Source organism: Nelumbo lutea, chromosome 4, assembly GCF_056320005.1.
Source record: "Nelumbo lutea isolate HS-2025 chromosome 4, American lotus-T2T, whole genome shotgun sequence".
Taxonomy (NCBI): domain Eukaryota; kingdom Viridiplantae; phylum Streptophyta; class Magnoliopsida; order Proteales; family Nelumbonaceae; genus Nelumbo; species Nelumbo lutea.
This window is the reverse complement of record NC_142687.1, coordinates 34,190,187-34,198,631: the sequence shown is the minus strand read 5'-3', so window position 1 is coordinate 34,198,631 and position 8,445 is coordinate 34,190,187. Positions and strand designations below refer to the sequence as shown.

Here is an 8,445-nt window from a genome sequence, read left to right as displayed (position 1 = left end):
TTTTGGGGTCCTTGGTGCAAGGATCAACCGTTGTAGGCGCCTACACGGCAAGGCGAGTGGTTGGGAGAGCCTGTGGTAGATGCCCTAGTGTTTCCATTATGGCAAGGATGTGATCAACCTTTTGCTGCATGGCGTGGAACTGCATGGGGTCGACTGCTGTTTGATGCTGGGGTTCCCAAGGCGGAGAGCTACAAAGTGATCGGGATCCCCGAGATGGGGAGCGGGCTCTAGAGTGGTTAGATGCGTTCTTAGGCATGATTGCTTTTGGTGTATGATAAGAGGTTTGGGAGATGGCTTGTTGTACGTTTCCCACAAATGACGCAAATCTGATGTTGTCCAATCATAGGTGTTCCGAACGAAGGCCGCAGTCTGATAGTCCTACCAACTAGATGAAGCCGTGGTAAAAGGACGAATCCGTACACCGAGATCTGGAATCATAGGAGGCCCGAGGAGTGGTTACCTGGGTAGGCACTCTGACACTCAAGTTAGTAATTGGTGAGGGGTCGGTTTAGACAAACTAGGGTGCGCACGTTGGTTAGGATCGAGGTGAATGAATGCAAGAGTGGTGCTTAGTTGAGTTTAGAGTCAAAAGTACTTAAACTCAAATGGGGAATGCCTACTTATAGTCAAGCATCCGTGTCTTGATCGGATTCAACTTCCGGGATTATCAGGATGAGGTTATCCACCGGGTTCTTCGAGGGTTCCCTTGCCTCGATGGACTCCACTTCTTTATCCGCATGGGATACTCCTTGGTTGTGCTCCTCCGTTAGTCTTAGGATGACGATGCTGATGCGGCTCGAAGAGGACAGCCACGGACCTCGCCACATGACGCCTTTAGCTAGCTTGGCAATCACCTGACCAGATACCCGGCTAAAATTTCCATGCAATTAATTAGAAACAGAGAAGCCATACTCCTCACTTTTTCTTGATATATTTTTATTCCTCAACGAAGTATTTTCCCATGTGGGTTTAGTCTAGCTGAAGCCGGGGAGGATAAGTGGAGAAGGATATGACTGGTAGTTGATAATAATATAATAATTGATAAGTTATGCTTTTGTTATAAACAGAGAAGCTATGTACGCATTCCTGACATGTGATTGACATTAATTTGTGCACGTAACTGAGTTTGTAAGGCTGAAAGTATCCAAACGAGAATATAAATAAATGGCTTTGCTGGAATTGCAAGTTGCAGAACATGACATGATCTTCTGAAGTTATGGATGGTGGTTTGGGTTTGAAAAAAGGTGGATGGACTGAAGAAGAAGATATTCTTCTAAGGAAGTGCATTGAGAGGTATGGAGAAGGGGAGTGGTGTAAGGTCCCTCTTAGAGCAGGTACTTACCTACCTACACTGTTTATTTGTTCTTCGTCCATGGTTTTTTATCTGATGATTGATTTACATTTCTTTATTTCTTCTTTCTCCAACCTTTCTTGATTGTTATTGTTATTGCATTTTCAGGGTTGAATAGTTGTCGAAAGAGCTGTAGGCTTACATGGTTGAACTATCTCCGGCCGGGTATCAAAAGAGGGGAGTTCAGTTCAGATTAGGTTGATCTGATTATCAGGCTTCATAAGCTCTTAGGGAACAGGTAATTCCAAAGTCGTTTATTGCAGGGTGTTTTGTTTGAATGTTACATGAAATTAAATGATTCATTCTGGTTCTTCTTTACATATCAATGAATTCTTAACAAATATTCATTCTAATGAAAAGCTGCAAAAGGAAAATGAAATTATCCCATCGTAGTAGTTATGCAAGCAGGGCCTAAGAATATGATAAAGATAGAGAGAGAGAGAGAGGTAGGTAGGTAGGTAAGTTTAGGGGGGTATTTGGTTATGGCTGAAGTGGCTGAGTTGAACGATTTATTGGCTTTGTATTTTAGTGTGTAAAAATGTTAATGATTAATCGCAATATTTGGGGTACAGTAAGTCAACCCAACATTCATTACAGCCATTTAAGAAGTACACAAACGTTCCAGAAGAATGCAAATACAAATATGTAGATACAAACATTGTGGTAATTGATGCAATGCAAAGTCTAGTTTTGCACTGATATGTTTTACTTTCTTGCCAAATGAATTTTGGTTTTAATTTGTGATGGGTGTAAATATGCTTTGGAATTTTGTAAAAACTGCCATTTTCATTACATAAATGCACTCTGACCCAACACATGTTAATGGTTAATAATTGCTACTGGTTCAAGTTGCACTAGTACTGTTGAAATGGCACCGAAAGAGTCCGCTTAGAGACTAGCTAGGCTGATCGAAATTTACTTGGGAACTAATTCTTGCTAGAAAGAGCTAGCAGACTAAAGTAAACTGAAACTAAATTATCTTTCTATATATTCTTTCTTTTCACAGATGGTCGTTAATTGCCGGCGGACTTCCCAGAAGAACAGCGAACGACATAAAGAATTATTGCAACACGTGGTTGAGCAAGAATAAGCTTGCACCCAAAAAAGAAGAGAAAGCGAAGTACAGCACAGCTGAGAAGATCAAAGTTATCAGGCCTCAGCCTCGTACCTTGTCAAAAAGCTCTCGATGGCTCAGACCATTGGCTGATAATTCTACCAGGGAGGGCGTTACGAGCCAATCAGGAGAAATTCTTAGCAAGGCGGCCTCTGATAATTCTACAACTGTGGGCACAAATAATCGATCAGGAGAAATGCCTAACGAGACAACTCCTGATCTTCCACCGCCTACAGACGATCTCATGCAATGGTGGAAGAGTGTTAGATGAAAGTGATGATATGGGCACCACCTGCCCCATTATCCGTGGGTCAGAAAGATGTGGACCTTCAGTTCAAGTGCAACCATCTATAGAGGGTAGGAACCCTTATGTGGAAGTCGGAAACACTACTTGTGACTGGGATAACTTGGACAAGACTGATGATCAGTGGGACGATTTGTCTTTTAGTGAAAACGTTTGGGACTTATTAGTGTCATAAATGGATCTTAATTATTTGAATTGAATTACTATCTATTGGTGGGGGAATGAATCAAAATTTGGGGGAGGTGGGGTGGGAATAATGAATCATAGGTGGTGGAGTTATTGATAAATAAAACCCAAAAGTCCAATAAAATCCGTCAGGTGGACTGAAATCTAAATTTCCGTTATTATTATTTGAATGAAATTACTTGAAGCAGGATCTGATGCCTGTTAGAGTGTATCTTTCCTTTTAATAGAAATGTTAATTAAGATTGTTCCAGATTGCAAATTATGTGGAAATCCTAAAAAGTATTTATCACTTTCATTTAAGTATAAATATAAATATGTAGAATTAATGTAAAACCTTGTATTTTTTTATTATTTTATATGTATTTGTACTGTATATATTTACATTTACACTTTAATGCATAATTTGAAACAAGTACAGATACAAATATGTAGAACGCAAAACTTAATACCCTTGACCCTACCAATATGGTTTGACACTATACATGTCATACATGGCAGGTCTCACTTTTATTATGGATCACAGTCTCATGGTGAAATGTGCAGTGTCAATGATGTTGATGGTAGGGTGTTAGAATGTATTTTGTTGGCAGCAGATCCAAATATTCCATGCTTGTATTCTGTAAACTGCAAATGTTGCAAATTAAGATCATGGTCACAATATTTACGGTCCCAAGAGAACAAAATTTAGAGTATTGCAGTTTACCATTGCTACCACAAGATATGTTCCTATATGCTTTCATAGTGTTTCTAGCAATCCCACGTCAAGATTAGCCCCATCAAATTGTGTACTGCTTGTTTGTTGGGGGATTGAGATCTTGGGTTCCATGCACTCTTCTCCCATCCATGTCTCTTTTTCAAGTTGAAAATATTAGTAAAGATTTAAAAGGAAATGATGTTTTTGAATCACCATTGATCTGAATGGTCGGACCACTCAGCCTTAGAATCATCTTGGCAATCGGTTCTGTTTTATTCTAAATCCAGTCCCTAGCCAAAAACTGTTGAATGGTCAACGATCCATTGATCTAGGTAGTCGAACCATCAACCATTTCAATCAGCTCAATGGTTTTTGGCCGCTTTTTGTTTTAACTTTTTTTTATTTTATTGTCATAATGGATTATCTGTTCAAACCATCTACCCGAAAATCGATGCCCAAAACAGTTATGATTCTGGGTCATTTTTTAAAACATTGATAGAAAAGAACAAGAGAGAGATAGGTACAATTAGGAACATACTTAAGAGTAAGAGGAAAAGGATAGGGCTGCAAACAGATCAGCTCAAATTCAAATAGGGGTATATTTAATGATGTCAGTGGGTTGGGTCCGACCCGACGGACCTGATGAACAAATCGATTGGGTCAGTTTCGAGTCTTGATATATTGTCCCAATTATTATCGGTTTAGAGTTAGTTCCACCCAGTCCCGAACTGATTTAGACCGGACCCAAACTATATACATATGATATATACACATACACACATATATATATATATATATATACATAATATTTTCAATAAATTTATTATAACCAGGTCCATTGGTTCAGACCCGATTGTCTTGAAAACCAAACGGTTTGATAATGGGTTTAAAAAATAAACACCCTATCATATCCAATTCAGTTCCGAATTTTTCATATTTCTTGTCGGGTCAGTTTCATTTCCAACTGGGCCCAGCCTAGACCCGACCCGTTAATAGACCTAGGTATATTTCAATCTGATGTGATGAGAACCTGCGGGATGTAAATGTAAAAGATTTATTTGAATTTGATTTGTTTATATATGTAATTATCTGATTCAAACCCAATTCAATTAAAATATAGAAAAATCTATGCTGCCGGACAAACATGACAGTGATAGGACTTATAAAGTTCAATGTAAAACAATAAATGTATACTACGTATTCCTTTATACAGTGTACATGCAATATCTATGTACAACATCTTGATGAGTTTATAAGCCAGTGACTAATTTGAGTTTTCCGCAAACATGTTGCAAATACAGCATACAAGCATATATATATATATAGATCAAACATGTGATTTGACATTTTCTTCTTTAGTTGGACTGGACATCAATCTTTTTCTGTCGAATTCAATTGATAGTAAAATAAAATTTGGTAAATTACAAACACCTCTGTACTATGGGCTTTGTGACAAAGACCCCTTCTACTTTGTTTTGTGATAAAGACCTCTCCTATATTATGACCCTGAGATAAAGACTTTCTTTCATTAGAATTTCATCTAAAGAAGCCGTTATAATAGTTTTTAATTCCCATACTATCCCTGTAACAACTAGACGAGAAAAATATTGTTCATCTTCCCTGACCTTTTGATATTACCCTTTCATTTCTTCATATTTTTCTCTCTCCCTCTCTCCTCTCTCTCCCCGAATCTCTCCTCTTGCCCTTCCCCTTAACAGCATCGCGATTGAACCCATTTAGTTTAATCCCGATCTCTCTCTCCATTGAGCTGGGGATGATGTTCTGACACCTTGTGGAGCCTTTGGAAGCCAATGAACACAATACATCTCTTCATTGCTTCTTTTCTTTTTCTGTGAAACCATTTACAGAATTACAGTTATAGAGAGGGGAGACACTGACTGATACGAGATCATACGATGGGAATTCTAGTGCAACCACTTGCTATTCTACTCATCTCCCTCTTTCTTGTCTTCCCTCCCATAACATGTGCAAAATTTGTGACTGAACCATGTAAGTCCTCTGACTCCTGTACCTCTCTTCCCTCCAAGCTCTCAGAGATTGCATCTAGGTTCCAAGTAAATGTACTCGACACCTTAGGCTCAAACTCGCTTGACCCAACAATGTCATTCCCTGAGAACCGAATCCTCCCCAAAAATCCTCTCATCAGAATACCCATTTAGTGCTCCTGTTAGGATGGCATCCGTCGTTTCATATTGACATCTTATACAGTTCGAGCTGCAAACACAATCGAGTCTATATCGATTGGTTATGGTGGGCTGGCCAGTGCAGAGCAGATCAGAAGCGTTAATGGGGTTGATGGCCAGGGACGATGGTGGAGTGGTCAAAGCCTTGTAATTCCGTTGTCGTGCACATGCTTCAATAACACTAGTAATGGCATTAGGCAGTTTACTTGTCGCATTTAGTGCACGTAGGGGAGAGCTTAAGCAGCATTGAAGCGGCGTATGGTACGACTATAGCAGAGTTGGTGGCCGTTAATGGGTTAACACATCCATCCTTCAAACTTCAAAGCTTCAACACACCCATTGTTGAATTTAATACGGCAAACGAGCAGTCGCGCAAAACATCAGCAATTTGGTCGGATCAGAGGATCTGTGAGTGGTGGAGCATTACTTCCTATCGATAAATACATCGTTATGCAACTAGAAAACGATCAAAACCGGATGAATGGTTAATGAGACGGTTTAGTGGTTTGTTGACCAAAATCAATGATTTTGGGGGAAAAAGCGGTTTTGGAGGAAAACGGAACCAGTCGGGTGACTGGTTCCCCATTTTTCTGGTCTGACAGTCTATTCGGGTCCTGTTTTGAAAACAGTGAAACATACCTTGCCATAAAAGTACTTTAAATTATGTGGCAGGACGCTTCTGTTGACCAAACGTATAGAGAGCCACATGCACATCTCAGCATGTATTAGAAACATGTTCTGAAGTTGCCAGTGGGAGATGTTCCCAATACATGGTTGTGATATGCTGTGGGGCATATGTGGGGCGCACTCTATGGGGTGCAGATGTGAATTCTAGAGAGCAAACCTTCCAAAAGTTCAAATAAATTCACAGGCTGAGTTTGGAAGGAGTATGAATGCAAATTTGTAGATCGTAAAACATTGTATTTGGTATTATTTTGTATGTATTTGCACTCTACAAATTTGTATTTGTACTCCTTTCAAACTGAACCATAACTGCAACAACCACCACCTTGCAAACAGTTGGAAGTATTCCAAAAATTTTAGCATTATACATGAGAATCGGGATTTTCTCCTCACAGATTGTTCCTCACAACGATCTCATGACACATCTCATTGTGCATTGAGAAATGAGAACATTCCCCATCAATAGCAATATACTTGTATAGGAGATGCTCCTCATGTGCAGCCGAACATGTGGTGAGGTTGGTGTGAGAAGACTCCGGATATCCTACCCATAAGAACTTTGTCCATACCTACCTATAAAACAGTACCTATTCATGAATTGAGAACATCTCCAGTGCATAATAACATGTAAGAAGATGAGATGTTCCCCATGTATGACTGCGATGTTATGTGGATAAAGATGCCGTGGTTAGGAAATCCTGACTCATGTGAGAAGTACTTTCTGAGAAGCAAATCCAAACTCTATACATGCCACCATCAACCGCAAGAAAAAATGGCAAGCCAAGCTATGAATCGTCTCCCGTTGGCAATTGTCTACCAACACCATTGTTTTGGAAGAACATGCTATGCCACTCGAGGTGTTCAAATTCGGTTATCAAACCGAAAACTGAACTGAATAAGCCACTTTGGTTAACTCGGTTTTTGATTTGGTTCGATTTTAAGATTTTAGAAATTTTGATTTTTGATTTTTGATATATTTTAATAATAACTATTAATATAAATATAAAATGAAAAGCCAAGCAATGAAACATCTCTAATTAGGGCTATATCATCAGAAAAATCACCTGGGAATTGAATGACAAGCAACAACAGTGGTTCCAGCCCCAAACCTCACATGGCCATTGTCCACCAACAATTGTTTTAAGAAGACATCCCACCCCACCAGTGTAAATATAGAATTATAGATGTGCTCAGTTTTTTTATATGTTTTTTTTTTTTTGTATTTCTGTGTAAAAATAATTATGATATGTCACACTAATTTCTTGTGTAATATGATAATTATAAACATGTGCTTGAATGCTCTTTTGCAAAATTATCTATTTTTTTTTTATTTTTTTATTATATTATATTATTTATGACATTAAATGCTAATATACATTTGACCCAAAAGTTAAACGATTGATCTTTGCCAAACAGTAAAATAATTTCATTTTTTGTTAGCTCTAAATTATGTATTTAATTTTTGTTGTCAATAAAAATAATTCTTGTTTATGATATTTATTTTTAATTTGATTAATAAAAATATTATAAATTTGTCTAGTTTTTCTACATTTTTATAATTTTATAATTTTTTTTTCTATTTAATTTGATTAATAAAAATACATTTTTATATATTGATTCAGGTTGCACGTTCCGCATATGTCCAAACAGGAACTGGTCTTTCACTTAAGATGTATAATAGGCCATTCTAACTCCACCAATTGATTTGAAATGTTAAAAAACCCTACCCTATCCCCATCGAATCGACCAAGACGTTTCTATATTTCAGAAAATTACGAAATTGCCATTATACCTTCCACTGTGTTACGGCAACCCGCAACCCTCTACGTCTCCGTCCAACATTCACTCTCTTCCTTCCTTCGTCAAATAGCGGCAACGGCGGCAAGTTTCCTCCTGTCACCGTTTTTC

At 38.2% G+C, this 8,445-nt stretch overlaps 1 pseudogene; it reads left to right on the top strand.

Moving 5' to 3' along the window:
* Nucleotides 1-1,216: 1,216 nt before the first annotated feature.
* On the top strand, nucleotides 1,217-2,968 carry LOC148855113 (uncharacterized; annotated as a pseudogene).
* The last annotated feature ends 5,477 nt before the right edge of the window (nucleotides 2,969-8,445 follow it).